The following is a 19681-nucleotide window of genomic DNA, read 5'->3' as shown; positions in this document are numbered from 1 at the left end:
AATGCCCACAGACAGATGAATGGATAAAGATGTGGTACATATATGAAATGGAATATTACTCGGCCATAAAAAGGAATGAAACTGGGTCATTTGTAGAGACATCGATGGATCGAGAGACTGTCATACAGAATGAAGTAAGTCAGAAAGAGGAAAACAAATATTGTATATTAACGCATATATGTGGAGCCTAAAAATGGTACAGATGAACTGGTTTGCAGGGAAGAAATAGAGACACAGAGGTAGAGAACAAACGTATGGACACCAAGTGTGGGAAGCCATGGGGTGGTGGTGGTGGGATGAGTTGGGAGTTTGGGATTGACCTGTATACATGTATATGCATAAAATACATAACTAATAATAACGTGCTGTATAAAAAAAATAAATAAAATTAAATTTCAAAATTTTAAAAAATAAAATGTAAAAATAAAACAGAAAAATGTTCTTCCCGTCACACAGATGTATTTATAGGAATGAATTATTTCCATGTTTATATCTATAAATACATAAATGAGGAATAAAATCTAACTTGAACCATAAAAGAAAAAAAAACCTGAACCCACGAGTTATACAGAGGAAAACCCTATCAGGGCACTTGCTCCAGTGGTAAACAATTCTGAAATTGGTCAGAGGTGGGGAACCATCTCCCATACAACCATCAACCCACCCCCCACGCAAGGAGCGTCCTTATTGCAAAGCTGTGGGACCGTGCCGAGGCATCTGTGAGTAAACGTGAGCTGAGCCCCAGGCCAGCTGCTGCTGAACTGTTCCCACCCTTTCCAGGTAAAACACCTGAATATGTACAAGGGCTTGAAAGCCTAGAGGAAGGACCGTGGAGCCACAGCAGCGACAGCACGCAGGCCAACTTGGTGCCTGGAGGCCAGCCAGGGTGGTCCTGGGCCCGGGCGCTCTTCCAGAAGCTTTCCATTGCCCTGCCTGAGATACCCCTCCTGTCCCGGCCCCCACTGCTTTTTTCCTTCCTCACCTCTGTCCGGAGAGAAATTCCAGCGGAAGGTATGAGTGACACAGCCTTTTCTTTACAGGCGGCAGCCTGGCAACTCCTGCAGAAAGGCCAGCAGAACCCCACTCACACCGGGCCACCCACAAAGCTCTGGCCCCTCACTCCCTCCCACCAGCACAGCCCCGAGACTGTTGACGGGGCAGAGAATATGGAGTCAGGCACAGATTCAGGGGCTATTGCTGCCTGGAGCGCTGTTTATATTGACCTCAACGAGGCACACCTGGGGAGGGCGGGCCGGCAGGGTAAGGCTGCCCAGGTCAGCTAATCCACAACCCTCAGGGAATCACATTGTTGAAAATGGACCCCGCTAAGGCAGAAGAGAAGCCAAGGGAAAAAAGGACACAATGCCATTTGCAGCACCGTAGATGAGTCTAGAAGTAATCACGTGACTTGTAGTAAGTCAGAAAGTGAAAGACACATATCATATCATATCACTTATAGGTGTTACCTAAAAATGGATACCAGGGCAGATATTTCCACTGAGAAGGGCAATCACAGATTCATTAAACAAACTTATGGTTAACCAATGGAAAAGTGTGAGGATTGGTTTCATTACGATATCGGGGTTAACAGACATATACAAACACAGGTGACATATATAATCACCAAAGACCTACAGAATACCAAGAGAGGACTACTCAACATTCTGTCATAACGTACATGGGAAAAGGATCCCAGGAAGAACAGTCATCTGTATATGTGTAAAAGAACCACATCTTCCACACCTACAACAAGCCAAACATTGTAATCAAACTTGCTGTAAGAAAAAATAAAAAAATAAATTAAAAACACGAACAAGAAGTAGTGAGACAAACGTGAGGGGATTTCTCTTGGCACATTCCATTCTAAACTCCAATCTAGAACACCACTTCCACTGAGGCTCTCTTGCCCTAGTAACCAGATTTGGTAAGGGTGAACTGCTGCCACCTTGTGGCCGTTTCACACAACAGCAGCTTTAATCCCAACGCTAATGGTCAGTTGATATTCAAAATCATTGCAGGCCTATAAATGACACCTGCCCTGAAAACAAATCCTGGGGTCACATATCGACCAAAATATTCAAAGGACGTCCATATTTCAAAACGACTGTTTCAAAAGGCATATTTTACGCACATTAGTGTTCTGCTTCTTTTCCTTTCTTTCCTTTTTTGTTAAAAAACACGGGAATGGAAAAAGGCATCCCTCAGACTGGGTGAAAATCGGTGCAGACGAATCAATGGACAGAGGTTTAATCTCCAATATATATAAACACCTCATGCAGCTTAATATTAAAAAAACAAACAACCAAAAAAAAATGGGCAGAAGATCTAAAGAGACGTTTCTTCAAAGGAGACACAGAGATGGCCAAGATGCACATGAAAAGCTGCTCAACAGCAGTAATTATCAGAGAAATGCAAATCAAATCTACAATGAGGTTTCACCTCACACCTGTTAGAATCGGCATCATCAGAAAATCTACAAACAACCAATTCTGGGGAGGCTGTGGACAAAAGGATCCCTCTTCCACTATTGGTGGGAATGTAAATTGATACAGTCACTATGGAGAACAGTATGGAGTTTCCTTAAAAAAACTAGAAATATAATTACCATCTAATCCAGCAATCCCACTTCTGGGCATATACCCAGAGAAAACCGTATTTCAAAAAGGCACATTCACCACAATATTCATTGCAGCACTATTTACAATAGCCAGGTAATGGAAGCACCCTAAATGCCCACAGACAGATGAATGGATAAAGATGTGGTACATATATGAAATGGAATATTACTCGGCCATAAAAAGGAATGCAACTGGGTCATTTGTAGAGACATCGATGGATCGAGAGACTGTCATACAGAATGAAGTAAGTCAGAAAGAGGAAAACAAATATTGTATATTAATGCATATATGTGGAGCCTACAAATGGTACAGATGAACTGGTTTGCAGGGAAGAAATAGAGACACAGAGGTAGAGAACAAACGTATGGACACCAAGTGTGGGAAGCCATGGGGTGTTGGTGGTGGGATGAGTTGGGAGTTTAGGATTGACCTGTGTACATGTATATGCATAAAACACATAACTAAAAATAAAGTGCTGTATAAAAAAAATAAATAAAATTAAATTTCAAAATTTTAAAAAATAAAATTTAAAAATAAAACAGAAAAAAGTTCTTCCCGTCACACAGATGTATTTATAGGAATGAATTATTTCCATGCTTCTATCTATAAATACATAAAAGAGGAATAAAATCTAACTTGAACCATAAAAGAAAAAAAAAACCTGAACCCACGAGTTATACAGAGGAAAACCCTATCAGGGCACTTGCTCCAGTGGTAAACAATTCTGAAATTGATCAGAGGTGGGGAAGCATCTCCCATACAGCCATCAACCCACCCCCCACGCAAGGAGCGTCCTCATTGCAAAGCTGGGGGACCATGACGAGGCATCTGTGAGTAAACGTGAGCTGAGCCCCAGGCCAGCTGCTGCTGAACTGTTCCCACCCTTTCCAGGTAAAACACCTGAATATGTACAAGGGCTTGAAAGCCTAGAGGAAGGACCGTGGAGCCACACCAGCGACAGCACGCAGGCCAACTTGGTGCCTGCAGGCCAGCCAGGGTGGTCCTGGCCCCGGGCGCTCTTCCAGAAGCTTTCCATTGCCCTGCCTGAGATACCCCTCCTGTCCCGGCCCCCACTGCTTTTTTCCTTCCTCACCTCTGTCCGGAGAGAAATTCCAGCGGAAGGTATGGGTGACACAACCTCTTCTTTACAGGCGGCAGCCTGGCAACTCCTGCAGAAAGGCCAGCAGAACCCCACTCACACCGGGCCACCCACAATGCTGTGGCCCCTCACTCCCTCCCTCCAGCACAGCCCCGAGACTGCTGACGGGGCAGAGAATATGGAGTCAGGCACAGCTTCAGGGGCTATTGCTGCCTGGAGCGCTGTTTATATTGACCTCAACGAGGCACACCTGGGGACGGCGGGCCGGCAGGTAAGGCTGCCCAGGTCAGCTAATCCACAACCCTCAGGGAATCACATTGTTGAAAATGGACCCCGCTAAGGCAGAAGAGAAACCAAGGGAAAAAAGGACACAATGCAATTTGCAGCACCGTAGATGAGTCTAGAAGTAATCACGTGACTTGTAGTAAGTCAGAAAGTGAAAGACACATATCATATCATATCACTTATAGGTGTTACCTAAAAATGGATACCAGGGCAGATATTTCCACGGAGAAGGGCAATCACAGATTCATTAAACAAACTTATGGTTCACCAAAGGAAAGGTGTGAGGATTGGTTTCATTACGATATCGGGGTTAACAAACATCTACAAACACAGGTGACATATATAATCACCAAAGACCTACAGAATACCAAGAGAGGACTACTCAACATTCTGTCATAACGTACATGGGAAAAGGATCCCAGGAAGAACAGACATCTGTATATGTGTAAAACAACCACATCTTCCACACCTACAACAAGCCAAACGTTGTAATCAAACTTGCTGTAATAAAAAATAAAAAAAATAAATTAAAAACACGAACAAGAAGTAGTGAGACAAACGTGAGGGGCTTTCTCCTGGCACATTCCATTCTAAACTCCAATCTAGAACACCACTTCCACTGAGGCTCTCTTGCCCTAGTAACCAGATTTGGTAAGGGTGAACTGCTGCCACCTTGTGGCCGTTTCACACAACAGCAGCTTTAATCCCAATGCTAATGGTCAGTTGATATTCAAAATCATTTCAGGCCTGTAAATGACACCTGCCCTGAAAACAAATCCTGGGGTCACATATCGACCAAAAAATACAAAGGACGTCCATATTTCAAAACGACCGTTTCAAAAGGCATATTTTACGCACATTAGTGTTCTGCTTCTTTTCCTTTCTTTCCTTTTTTGTTAAAAAACACGGGAATGGAAAAAGGCATCCCTCAGAATGGGCGAAAATCGTTGCAGACGAATCAATGGACAGAGGTTTAATCTCCAATATATATAAACAGCTCATGCAGCTTAATATTAAAAAAAAAACATCCCCAAAAAAATTGGGCAGAAGATCTAAAGAGACGTTTCTTCAAAGGAGACACAGAGATGGCCAAGACGCACATGAAAAGCTGCTCAACAGAACTAATTATCAGAGAAATGCAAATCAAAACTACAATGAGGTATCACCTCACACCTGTTAGAATCGTTATCATCAGAAAATCTACAAACAACCAATTCTGGGGAGGGTGTGGACAAAAGGAGCCCTCTTCCACTATTGGTGGGAATGTAAATTGATACAGTCACTATGGAGAACAGTATGGAGTTTCCTTAAAAAAACTAGAAATAGAATTACCATCTGATCCAGCAATCCCACTTGTGGGCATATACCCAGAGAAAACCGTATTTCAAAAAGACACATTCACCACAAAGTTCGTTGCAGCACTATTTACAATAGCCAGGTAATGGAAGCAACCTAAATGCCCACAGACAGATGAATGGATAAAGATGTGGTACATATATGAAATGGAATATTACTCGGCCATAAAAAGGAATGAAACTGGGTCATTTGTAGAGACATCGATGGATCGAGAGACTGTCATACACAATGAAGTAAGTCAGAAAGAGGAAAACAAATATTGTATATTAACGCATATATGTGGAGCCTATAAATGGTACAGATGAACTGGTTTGCAGGGAAGAAATAGAGACACAGAGGTAGAGAACAAACGTATGGACACCAAGTGTGGGAAGCCATGGGGTGGTGGTGGTGGGATGAGTTGGGAGTTTGGGATTGACCTGTATACATGTATATGCATAAAATACATAACTAATAATAACGTGCTGTATAAAAAAAATAAATAAAATTAAATTTCAAAATTTTAAAAAATAAAATTTAAAAATAAAACAGAAAAAAGTTCTTCCCATCACACAGATGTATTTATAGGAATGAATTATTTCCATGCTTATATCTATAAATACATAAAAGAGGAATAAAATCTAACTTGAACCATAAAAGAAAAAAAAAACCTGAACCCACGAGTTATACAGAGGAAAATCCTATCAGGGCACTTGCTCCAGTGGTAAACAATTCTGAAATTGGTCAGAGGTGGGGAAGCATCTCCCATACAGCCATCAACCCACCCCCCACGCAAGGAGCGTCCTCATTGCAAAGCTGGGGGACCGTGCCGAGGCATCTGTGAGTAAACGTGAGCTGAGACCCAGGCCAGCTTCTGCTGAACTGTCCCCACCCTTTCCAGGTAAAACACATGAATATGTACAAGGGCTTGAAAGCCTAGAGGAAGGACCGTGGAGCCACACCAGCGACAGCACGCAGGTCAACTTGGTGCCTGCAGGCCAGCCAGGGTGGTCCTGGACCCTGGCGCTCTTCCAGAAGCTTTCCATTTCCCTGCCTGAGATACCCCTCCTGTCCCTGCCCCCACTGCTTTTTTCCTTCCTCACCTCTGTCCGGAGAGAAATTCCAGCGGAAGGTATGGGTGACACATCCTCTTCTTTACAGGTGGCAGCCTGGCAACTCCTGCAGAAAGGCCAGCAGAACCCCACTCACACCGGGCCACCCACAAAGCTGTGGCCCCTCACTCCCTCCCACCAGCACAGCCCCGAGACTGCTGACGGGGCAGAGAATATGAAGTCAGGCACAGCTTCAGGGGCTATTGCTGCCTGGAGCTCTGTTTATATTGACCTCAACGAGGCACACCTGGGGAGGGCGGGCCGGCAGGGTAAGGCTGCCCAGGTCAGCTAATCCACAACCCTCAGGGAATCACATGGTTGAAAATGGACCCCGCTAAGGCAGAAGAGATGCCAAGGAAAAAAATTACACAATGCCATTTGCAGCACGGTTGATGAGTCTAGAAGTAATCACGTGACTTGTAGTAAGTCAGAAAGTGAAAGACACATATCATATCATATCACTTATAGGTGTTACCTAAAAATGGATACCAGGGCAGATATTTCCACGGAGAAGGGCAATCACAGATTCATTAAACAAACTTATGGTTCACCAATGGAAAGGTGTGAGGATTGGTTTCATTACAATATCGGGGTTAACAGACATATACAAACACAGGTGACATATATAATCACCAAAGACCTACAGAATACCAAGAGAGGACTACTCAACATTCTGTCATAACGTACATGGGAAAAGGATGCCAGGAAGAACAGACATCTGTATATGTGTAATAGAACCACATCTTCCACACCTACAACAAGCCAAACATTGTAATCAAACTTGCTGTAATAAAAAATAAAAATTTAAATTAAAAACACGAACAAGATGTAGTGAGACAAACGTGAGGGGCTTTCTCCTGGCACATTCCATTCTAAACTCCAATCTAGAACACCACTTCCACTGAGGCTCTCTTGCCCTAGTAACCAGATTTGGTAAGGGTGAACTGCTGCCACCTTGTGGCCGTTTCACACAACAGCAGCTTTAATCCCAGCGCTAATGGTCAGTTGATATTCAAAATCATTGCAGGCCTGTAAATGACACCTGCCCTGAAAACAAATCCAGGGGTCACATATCGACCAAAAAATTCAAAGGACGTCCATATTTCAAAACGACCGTTTCAAAAGGCATATTTTACGCACATTAGTGTTCTGCTTCTTTTCCTTTCTTTCCTTTTTTGTTAAAAAACACAGGAATGGAAAAAGGCATCCCTCAGAATGGGCGAAAATCGTTGAAGACGAATCAATGGACAGAGGTTTAATCTCCAATATATATAATCAGCTCATGCAGCTTAATATTAAAAAAACAAACAACCCAAAAAAATGGGCAGAACATCTAAAGAGACGTTTCTTCAAAGGAGACACAGAGATGGCCAAGACGCACATGAAAAGCTGCTCAACAGCACTAATTATTAGAGAAATGCAAATCAAAACTACAATGAGGTATCACCTCACACCTGTTAGAATCAGCATCATCAGGAAATCTACAAACAACCAATTCTGGGGAGGGTGTGGACAAAAGGAGCCCTCTTCCACTATTGGTGGGAATGTAAATTGATACAGTCACTATGGAGAACAGTATGGAGTTTCCTTAAAAAAATTAGAAATAGAATTACCATCTGATCCAGCAATCCCACTTCTGGGCATATACCCAGAGAAAACTGTATTTCAAAAAGGAACGTTCACCACAATGTTCGTTGCAGCACTATTTACAATAGCCAGGTAATGGAAGAAACCTAAATGCCCACAGACAGATGAATGGATAAAGATGTGGTACATATATAAAATGGAATATTACTCGGCCATAAAAAGGAAAGAAACTGGGTCATTTGTAGAGACATCGATGGATCGAGAGACTGTCATACAGAATGAAGTAAGTCAGAAAGCGGAAAACAAATATTGTATATTAATGCATATATGTGGAGCCTAAAAATGGTACAGATGAACTGGTTTGCAGGGAAGAAATAGAGACACAGAGGTAGAGAACAAACGTATGGACACCAAGTGTGGGAAGCCATGGGGTGGTGGTGGTGGGATGAGTTGGGAGTTTGGGATTGACCTGTATACATGTATATGCATAAAATACATAACTAATAATAACGTGCTGTATAAAAAAATAAATAAAATTAAATTTCAAAATTTTAAAAAATTAAATTTAAAAATAAAACAGAAAAAAGTTCTTCCCGTCACACAGATGTATTTATAGGAATGAATTATTTCCATGCTTATATCTATAAATACATAAAAGAGGAATAAAATCTAACTTGAACGATAAAAGAAAAAAAAGTGAACCCACGAGTTATACAGAGGAAAACCCTATCACGGCCCTTGCTCCAGCGGTCAACAATTCTGAAATTGGTCAGAGGTGGGGAACCATCTCCAATACAGCCAGCAACCCACCACTCACGCAAGGAGCGTCCTCATTGCAAAGCTGGGGAACCGTGCCGAGGCATCTGTGAGTAAACGTGAGCTGAGCCCCAGGCCAGCTGCTGCTGAACTGTTCCCACCCTTTCCAGGTAAAACACCTGAATATGTACAAGGGCTTGAAAGCCTAGATGAAGGACAGTGGAGCCACACCAGCAACAGCACGCAGGCCAACTTGGTGCCTGCAGGCCAGCCAGGGTGGTCCTGGCCCCGGGCGCTCTTCCAGAAGCTTTCCATTGCCCTGCCTGAGATACCCCTCGTGTCCCGGCCCCCACTGCTTTTTTCCTTCCTCACCTCTGTCCAGATAGAAATTCCAGTGGAAGGTATGGGTGACACAACCTCTTCTTTACAGGCGGCAGCCTGGCAACTCCTGCAGAAAGGCCAGCAGAACCCCACTCACACCGGGCCACCCACAAATCTGTGGCCCCTCACTCCCTCTCAGCAGCTCAGCCCCGAGACTGCTGACGGAGCAGAGAATATGGAGTCACACACAGCTACATGGGCTATTGCTGCCTGGAGCGCTGTTTATATTGACCTCAACGAGGCACACCTGGGGAGGGTGGGCCGGCAGTGTAAGGCTGCCCAGGTCAGCTAATCCACAACCCTCAGGGAATCACGTTGTTGAAAATGGTCCCTTCTAAGGAAGAAGAGAAGCCAAGGGAAAAAAGGACACAATGCTATTTGCAGCACCGTAGATGAGTCTAGAAGTAATCACGTGACTTGTAGTAAGTCAGAAAGTGAAAGACACATATCATATCATATCACTTATAGGTGTTACTTAAAAATGGATACCAGGGCAGATATTTCCACGGAGAAGGGCAATCACAGATTCATTAAACAAACTTATGGTTCACCAAAGGAAAGGAGTGAGGATTGGTTTCATTACGATATCGGGGTTAACAGACATATACAAACACAGGTGACATATATAATCAGCAAACACTTACAGAATACCAAGAGAGGACTACTCAACATTCTGTCATAACGTACATGGGAAAAGGATCCCAAAAAGAACAGTCATCTGTATATGTGTAAAAGAACCACATCTTCCACACCTACAACAAGCCAAACATTGTAATCAAACTTGCTGTAATAAAAAATAAAAAAATTAAATTAAAAACACGAACAAGAAGTAGTGAGACAAACGTGAGGGGCTTTCTCCTGGCACATTCCATACTAAACTCCAATCTAGAACACCACTTCCACTGAGGCTCTCTTGCCCTAGTAACCAGATTTGGTAAGGGTGAACTGCTGCCACCTTGTGGCCGTTTCACACAACAGCAGCTTTAATCCCAACGCTAATGGTCAGTTGATATTCAAAATCATTGCAGTCCTATAAATGACACCTGCCCTGAAAACAATTCCTGGGGTCACATATCGACCAAAATATTCAAAGGACGTCCATATTTCAAAACGACCGTTTCAAAAGGCATATTTTACGCACATTAGTGTTCTGCTTCTTTTACTTTCTTTCCTTTTTTGTTAAAAAACACGGGAATGGAAAAAGGCATCCCTCAGAATGGGCGAAAATCGTTGCAGACGAATCAATGGACAGAGGTTTAATCTCCAATATATATAAACAGCTCATGCAGCTTAATATTAAAAAAACAAACAACCCAAAAAAAATGGGCAGAAGATCTAAAGAGACGTTTCTTCAAAGGAGACACAGAGATGGCCAAGACGCACATGAAAAGCTGCTCAACAGCACTAATTATCAGAGAAATGCAAATCAAAACTACAATGAGGTTTCACCTCACACCTGTTAGAATCGGCATCATCAGAAAATCTACAAACAACCAATTCTGGGGAGGCTGTGGACAAAAGGATCCCTCTTCCACTATTGGTGGGAAAGTAAATTGATACAGTCACTATGGAGAACAGTATGGAGTTTCCTTAAAAAAACTAGAAATAGAATTATCATCTGATCCAGCAATCCCACTTCTGGGCATATACCCAGAGAAAACCGTATTTCAAAAAGGCACATTCACCACAATATTCATTGCAGCACTGTTTACAATAGCCAGGTAATGGAAGCACCCTAAATGCCCACAGACAGATGAATGGATAATGATGTGGTACATATATGAAATGGAATATTACTCGGCCATAAAAAGGAATGAAACTGGGTCATTTGTAGAGACATCGATGGATCGAGAGACTGTCATACAGAATGAAGTAAGTCAGAAAGAGGAAAACAAATATTGTATATTAACGCATATATGTGGAGCCTAAAAATGGTACAGATGAACTGGTTTGCAGGGAAGAAATAGAGACACAGAGGTAGAGAACAAACGTATGGACACCAAGTGTGGGAAGCCATGGGGTGTTGGTGGTGGGATGAGTTGGGAGATTGGGATTGACCTGTGTACAGGTATATGCATAAAATACATAACTAATAATAACGTGCTGTATTAAAAAAATAAATAAAATTAAATTTCAAAATTTTAAAAAATAAAATTTAAAAATAAAACAGAAAAACGTTCTTCCCGTCACACAGATGTATTTATAGGAATGAATTATTTCCATGTTTATATCTATAAATACATAAAAGAGGAATAAAATCTAACTTGAACCATAAAAGAAAAAAAAATCTGAACCCACGAGTTATACAGAGGAAAATCCTATCAGGGCACTTGCTCCAGTGGTAAACAATTCTGAAATTGGTCAGAGGTGGGGAAGCATCTCCCATACAGCCATCAACCCACCCCCCACGCAAGGAGCTTCCTCATTGCAAAGCTGGGGGACCGTGCCGAGGCATCTGTGAGTAAACGTGAGCTGAGCCCCAGGCCAGCTGCTGCTGAACTGTTCCCACCCTTTCCAGGTAAAACACCTGAATATGTACAAGGGCTTGAAAGCCTAGAGGAAGGAACGTGGAGCCACACCAGTGACAGCACGCAGGCCAACTTGGTGCCTGCAGGCCAGCCAGGGTGGTCTTGGCCCCGGGCGTTCTTCCAGAAGCTTTCCATTGCCCTGCCTGAGATACCCCTCCTGTCCCGGCCCCCACTGCTTTTTTCCTTCCTAACCTCTGTCCGGAGAGAAATTCCAGCGGAAGGTATGGGTGACACAACCTCTTCTTTACAGGCGGCAGCCTGGCAACTCCTGCAGAAAGGCCAGCAGGACCCCACTCACACCGGGCCACCCACAAAGCTGTGGCCCCTCACTCCCTCCCACCAGCACAGCCCCGAGACTGCTGACGGGGCAGAGAATATGGAGTCAGGCACAGCTTCAGGGGCTATTGCTGCCTGGAGCGCTGTTTATATTGAACTCAACGAGGCACACCTGGGGAGGGCGGGCCAGCAGGGTAAGGCTGCCCAGGTCAGCTAATCCACAACGCTCAGGGAATCACATTGTTGAAAATGGACCCTGCTAAGGCAGAAGAGAAGCCAAGGGAAAAAAGGACACAATGCCATTTGCAGCACCGTAGATGAGTCTAGAAGTAATCACGTGACTTGTAGTAAGTCAGAAAGTGAAAGACACATATCATATCATATCACTTATAGGTGTTACCTAAAAATGGATACCAGGGCAGATATTTCCACGGAGAAGGGCAATCACAGATTCATTAAACAAACTTATGGTTCACCAATGGAAAGGTGTGAGGATTGGTTTCATTACGATATCGGGGTTAACAGACATATACAAACACAGGTGACATATATAATCACCAAAGACCTACAGAATACCAAGAGAGGACTACTCAACATTCTGTCATAACGTACATGGGAAAAGGATCCCAGGAAGAACAGACATCTGTATATGTGTAAAAGAACCACATCTTCCACACCTACAACAAGCCAAACATTGTAATCAAACTTGCTGTAAGAAAAAATAAAAAAATAAATTAAAAACACGAACAAGAAGTAGTGAGACAAACGTGAGGGGATTTCTCTTGGCACATTCCATTCTAAACTCCAATCTAGAACACCACTTCCACTGAGGCTCTCTTGCCCTAGTAACCAGATTTGGTAAGGGTGAACTGCTGCCACCTTATGGCCGTTTCACACAACAGCAGCTTTAATCCCAACGCTAATGGTCAGTTGATATTCAAAATCATTGCAGGCCTATAAATGACACCTGCCCTGAAAACAAATCCTGGGGTCACATATCGACCAAAATATTCAAAGGACGTCCATATTTCAAAACGACTGTTTCAAAAGGCATATTTTACGCATATTAGTGTTCTGCTTCTTTTCCTTTCTTTCCTTTTTTGTTAAAAAACACGGGAATGGAAAAAGGCATCCCTCAGACTGGGCGAAAATCGTTGCAGACGAATCAATGGACAGAGGTTTAATCTCCAATATATATAAACACCTCATGCAGCTTAATATTAAAAAAACAAACAACCAAAAAAAATGGGCAGAAGATCTAAAGAGACGTTTCTTCAAAGGAGACACAGAGATGGCCAAGATGCACATGAAAAGCTGCTCAACAGCACTAATTATCAGAGAAATGCAAATCAAAACTACAATGAGGTTTCACCTCACACCTGTTAAAATCGGCATCATCAGAAAATCTACAAACAACCAATTCTGGGCAGGCTGTGGACAAAAGGATCCCTCTTCCACTATTGGTGGGAATGTAAATTGATACAGTCACTATGGAGAACAGTATGGAGTTTCCTTAAAAAAACTAGAAATATAATTACCATCTGATCCAGCAATCCCACTTCTGGGCATATACCCAGAGAAAACCGTATTTCAAAAAGGCACATTCACCACAATATTCATTGCTGCACTATTTACAATAGCCAGGTAATGGAAGCACCCTAAATGCCCACAGACAGATGAATGGATAAAGATGTGGTACATATATGAAATGGAATATTACTCGGCCATAAAAAGGAATGCAACTGGGTCATTTGTAGAGACATCGATGGATCGAGAGACTGTCATACAGAATGAAGTAAGTCAGAAAGAGGAAAACAAATATTGTATATTAATGCATATATGTGGAGCCTACAAATGGTACAGATGAACTGGTTTGCAGGGAAGAAATAGAGACACAGAGGTAGAGAACAAACGTATGGACACCAAGTGTGGGAAGCCATGGGGTGTTGGTGGTGGGATGAGTTGGGAGTTTAGGATTGACCTGTGTATATGTATATGCATAAAACACATAACTAAAAATAAAGTGCTGTATAAAAAAAATAAATAAAATTAAATTTCAAAATTTTAAAAAATAAAATTTAAAAATAAAACAGAAAAAAGTTCTTCCCGTCACACAGATGTATTTATAGGAATGAATTATTTCCATGCTTCTATCTATAAATACAAAAAAGAGGAATAAAATCTAACTTGAACCATAAAAGAAAAAAAAAACCTGAACCCACGAGTTATACACAGGAAAACCCTATCAGGGCACTTGCTCCAGTGGTAAACAATTCTGAAATTGGTCAGAGGTGGGGAAGCATCTCCCATACAGCCATCAACCCACCCCCCACGCAAGGAGCGTCCTCATTGCAAAGCTGGGGGACCATGCCGAGGCATCTGTGAGTAAAGGTGAGCTGAGCCCCAGGCCAGCTTCTGCTGAACTGTTCCCACCCTTTCCAGGTAAAACACCTGAATATGTACAAGGGCTTGAAAGCCTAGAGGAAGGACCGTGGAGCCACACCAGCGACAGCACGCAGGCCAACTTGGTGCCTGCAGGCCAGCCAGGGTGGTCCTGGCCCCGGGCGCTCTCCCAGAAGCTTTCCATTGCCCTGCCTGAGATACCCCTCCTGTCCCGGCCCCCACTGCTTTTTTCCTTCCTAACCTCTGTCCGGAGAGAAATTCCAGCGGAAGGTATGGGTGACACAACCTCTTCTTTACAGGCGGCAGCCTGACAACTCCTGCAGAGAGGCCAGCAGGACCCCACTCACACCGGGCCACCCACAAAGCTGTGGCCCCTCACTCCCTCCCACCAGCACAGCCCCGAGACTGCTGACGGGGCAGAGAATATGGAGTCAGGCACAGCTTCTGGGGCTATTGCTGCCTGGAGCGCTGTTTATATTGACCTCAACGAGGCACACCTTGGGAGGGCGGGCCGGCAGGGTAAGGCTGCCCAGGTCAGCTAATCCACAACCCTCAGGGAATCACATTGTTGAAAATGGACCCCGCTAAGGCAGAAGAGAAGCCAAGGGAAAAAAGGACACAATGCCATTTGCAGCACCGTAGATGAGTCTAGAAGTAATCACGTGACTTGTAGTAAGTCAGAAAGTGAAAGACACATATCATATCATATCACTTATAGGTGTTACCTAAAAATGGATACCAGGGCAGATATTTCCACGGAGAAGGGCAATCACAGATTCATTAAACAAACTTATGGTTCACCAAAGGAAAGGTGTGAGGATTGGTTTCATTACGATATCGGGGTTAACAGACATCTACAAACACAGGTGACATATATAATCACCAAAGACCTACAGAATACCAAGAGAGGACTACTCAACATTCTGTCATAACGTACATGGGAAAAGGATCCCAGGAAGAACAGACATCTGTATATGTGTAAAACAACCACATCTTCCACACCTACAACAAGCCAAACGTTGGAATCAAACTTGCTGTAATAAAAAATAAAAAAAATAAATTAAAAACACGAACAAGAAGTAGTGAGACAAACGTGAGGGGCTTTCTCCTGGCACATTCCATTCTAAACTCCAATCTAGAACACCACTTCCACTGAGGCTCTCTTGCCCTAGTAACCAGATTTGGTAAGGGTGAACTGCTGCCACCTTGTGGCCGTTTCACACAACAGCAGCTTTAATCCCAATGCTAATGGTCAGTTGATATTCAAAATCATTTCAGGCCTGTAAATGACACCTGCCCTGAAAACAAATCCTGGGGTCACATATCGACCAAAAAATTCAAAGGACGTCCATATTTCAAAACGACCGTTTCAAAAGGCATATTTTACGCACATTAGTGTTCTGCTTCTTTTCCTTTCTTTCCTTTTTTGTTAAAAAACACGGGAATGGAAAAAGGCATCCCTCAGAATGGGCGAAAATCGTTGCAGACGAATCAATGGACAGAGGTTTAATCTCCAATATATATAAACAGCTCATGCAGCTTAATATTAAAAAAACAAACATCCCAAAAAAAATTGGGCAGAAGATCTAAAGAGACGTTTCTTCAAAGGAGACACAGAGATGGCCAAGACGCACATGAAAAGCTGCTCAACAGAACTAATTATCAGAGAAATGCAAATCAAAACTACAATGAGGTATCACCTCACACCTGTTAGAATCGTTATCATCAGAAAATCTACAAACAACCAATTCTGGGGAGGGTGTGGACAAAAGGAGCCCTCTTCCACTATTGGTGGGAATGTAAATTGATACAGTCACTATGGAGAACAGTATGGAGTTTCCTTAAAAAAACTAGAAATAGAATTACCATCTGATCCAGCAATCCCACTTGTGGGCATATACCCAGAGAAAACCGTATTTCAAAAAGACACATTCACCACAAAGTTCGTTGCAGCACTATTTACAATAGCCAGGTAATGGAAGCAACCTAAATGCCCACAGACAGATGAATGGATAAAGATGTGGTACATATATGAAATGGAATATTACTCGGCCATAAAAAGGAATGAAACTGGGTCATTTGTAGAGACATCGATGGATCGAGAGACTGTCATACACAATGAAGTAAGTCAGAAAGAGGAAAACAAATATTGTATATTAACGCATATATGTGGAGCCTATAAATGGTACAGATGAACTGGTTTGCAGGGAAGAAATAGAGACACAGAGGTAGAGAACAAACGTATGGACACCAAGTGTGGGAAGCCATGGGGTGGTGGTGGTGGGATGAGTTGGGAGTTTGGGATTGACCTGTATACATGTATATGCATAAAATACATAACTAATAATAACGTGCTGTATAAAAAAAATAAATAAAATTAAATTTCAAAATTTTAAAAAATAAAATTTAAAAATAAAACAGAAAAAATTCTTCCCATCACACAGATGTATTTATAGGAATGAATTATTTCCATGCTTATATCTATAAATACATAAAAGAGGAATAAAATCTAACTTGAACCATAAAAGAAAAAAAAACCTGAACCCACGAGTTATACAGAGGAAAATCCTATCAGGGCACTTGCTCCAGTGGTAAACAATTCTGAAATTGGTCAGAGGTGGGGAAGCATCTCCCATACAGCCATCAACCCACCCCCCACGCAAGGAGCGTCCTCATTGCAAAGCTGGGGGACCGTGCCGAGGCATCTGTGAGTAAACGTGAGCTGAGACCCAGGCCAGCTTCTGCTGAACTGTCCCCACCCTTTCCAGGTAAAACACATGAATATGTACAAGGGCTTGAAAGCCTAGAGGAAGGACCGTGGAGCCACACCAGCGACAGCACGCAGGTCAACTTGGTGCCTGCAGGCCAGCCAGGGTGGTCCTGGGTCCTGGCGCTCTTCCAGAAGCTTTCCATTTCCCTGCCTGAGATACCCCTCCTGTCCCTGCCCCCACTGCTTTTTTCCTTCCTCACCTCTGTCCAGAGAGAAATTCCAGCGGAAGGTATGGGTGACACATCCTCTTCTTTACAGGTGGCAGCCTGGCAACTCCTGCAGAAAGGCCAGCAGAACCCCACTCACACCGGGCCACCCACAAAGCTGTGGCCCCTCACTCCCTCCCACCAGCACAGCCCCGAGACTGCTGACGGGGCAGAGAATATGAAGTCAGGCACAGCTTCAGGGGCTATTGCTGCCTGGAGCTCTGTTTATATTGACCTCAACGAGGCACACCTGGGGAGGGCGGGCCGGCAGGGTAAGGCTGCCCAGGTCAGCTAATCCACAACCCTCAGGGAATCACATGGTTGAAAATGGACCCCGCTAAGGCAGAAGAGATGCCAAGGAAAAAAAGTACACAATGCCATTTGCAGCACCGTTGATGAGTCTAGAAGTAATCACGTGACTTGTAGTAAGTCAGAAAGTGAAAGACACATATCATATCATATCACTTATAGGTGTTACCTAAAAATGGATACCAGGGCAGATATTTCCACGGAGAAGGGCAATCACAGATTCATTAAACAAACTTATGGTTCACCAATGGAAAGGTGTGAGGATTGGTTTCATTACGATATCGGGGTTAACAGACATATACAAACACAGGTGACATATATAATCACCAAAGACCTACAGAATACCAAGAGAGGACTACTCAACATTCTGTCATAACGTACATGGGAAAAGGATCCCAGGAAGAACAGTCATCTGTATATGTGTAAAAGAACCACATCTTCCACACCTACAACAAGCCAAACATTGTAATCAAACTTGCTGTAATAAAAAATAAAAAATTAAATTAAAAACAGGAACAAGAAGTAGTGAGACAAACGTGAGGGGCTTTCTCCTGGCACATTCCATTCTAAACTCCAATCTAGAACACCACTTCCACTGAGGCTCTCTTGCCCTAGTAACCAGATTTGGTAAGGGTGAACTGCTGCCACCTTGTGGCAGTTTCACACAACAGCAGCTTTAATCCCAGCGCTAATGGTCAGTTGATATTCAAAATCATTGCAGGCCTGTAAATGACACCTGCCCTGAAAACAAATCCTGGGGTCACATATCGACCAAAAAATTCAAAGGACGTCCATATTTCAAAACGACCGTTTCAAAAGGCATATTTTACGCACATTAGTGTTCTGCTTCTTTTCCTTTCTTTCCTTTTTTGTTAAAAAACACGGGAATGGAAAAAGGCATCCCTCAGAATGGGCGAAAATCGTTGCAGACGAATCAATGGACAGAGGTTTAATCTCCAATATATATAAACAGCTCATGCAGCTTAATATTAAAAAAACAAACAACCCAAAAAAAATGGGCAGAAGATCTAAAGAGACGTTTCTTCAAAGGAGACACAGAGATGGCCAAGACGCACATGAAAAGCTGCTCAACAGCACTGATTATTAGAGAAATGCAAATCCAAACTACAATGAGGTATCACCTCACACTTGTTAGAATCGGCATCATCAGAAAATCTGCAAACCACCAATTCTGGGGAGGGTGTGGACAAAAGGAGCCCTCTTCCACTATTGGTGGGAATGTAAATTGATACAGTCACTATGGAGAACAGTATGGAGTTTCCTTAAAAAAACTAGAAATAGAATTACCATCTGATCCAGCAATCCCACTTCTGGGCATATACCCAGAGAAAACCGTATTTCAAAAAGGCACATTCACCACAATGTTCGTCGCAGCACTATTTACAATAGCCAGGTAATGGAAGCAACCTAAATGCCCACAGACAGATGAATGGATAAAGATGTGGTACATATATAAATTGGAATCTTACTCGGCCATAAAAAGGAATGAAACTGGGTCATTTGTAGAGACATCGATGGATCGAGAGACTGTCATACAGAATGAAGTAAGTCAGAAAGCGGAAAACAAGTATTGTATATTAATGCATATATGTGGAGGCTAAAAATGGTACAGATGAACTGGTTTGCAGGGAAGAAATAGAGACACAGAGGTAGAGAACAAACGTATGGACACCAAGTTTGGGAAGACATGGGGTGGTGGTGGTGGGATGAGTTGGGAGTTTGGGATTGACCTGTATACATGTATATGCATAATATACATAACTAATAATAACGTGCTGTATAAAAAAAATAAATAAAATTAAATTTCAAAATTTTAAAAAATAAAATTTAAAAATAAAACAGAAAAAAGTTCTTCCCGTCACACAGATGTATTTATAGGAATGAATTATTTCCATGCTTATATGTATAAATACATAAAAGAGGAATAAAATCTAACTTGAACGATAAAAGAAAAAAAAAGTGAACCCACGAGTTATACAGAGGAAAACCCTATCA

The 19681-nt window shown here is 42.7% G+C and overlaps 1 long non-coding RNA gene across 1 annotated transcript in view; it reads left to right on the top strand.

The window, feature by feature from the left end:
- Positions 1 to 275: 275 nt before the first annotated feature.
- Positions 276 to 19681, top strand: part of LOC309811521 — a 147770-nt gene continuing 128364 nt past the window's right edge. The window contains exon 1 of the long non-coding RNA XR_016039682.1: positions 276 to 562. This is a non-coding gene — a long non-coding RNA (uncharacterized lncRNA). The remainder of the gene's footprint in view (positions 563 to 19681) is intronic.

This window comes from Mesoplodon mirus (genome assembly GCF_964341445.2).
Source record: "Mesoplodon mirus genome assembly, chromosome: 10".
NCBI lineage: Eukaryota > Metazoa > Chordata > Mammalia > Artiodactyla > Ziphiidae > Mesoplodon > Mesoplodon mirus.
This window is presented reverse-complemented; position numbering and strand designations above follow the sequence as displayed.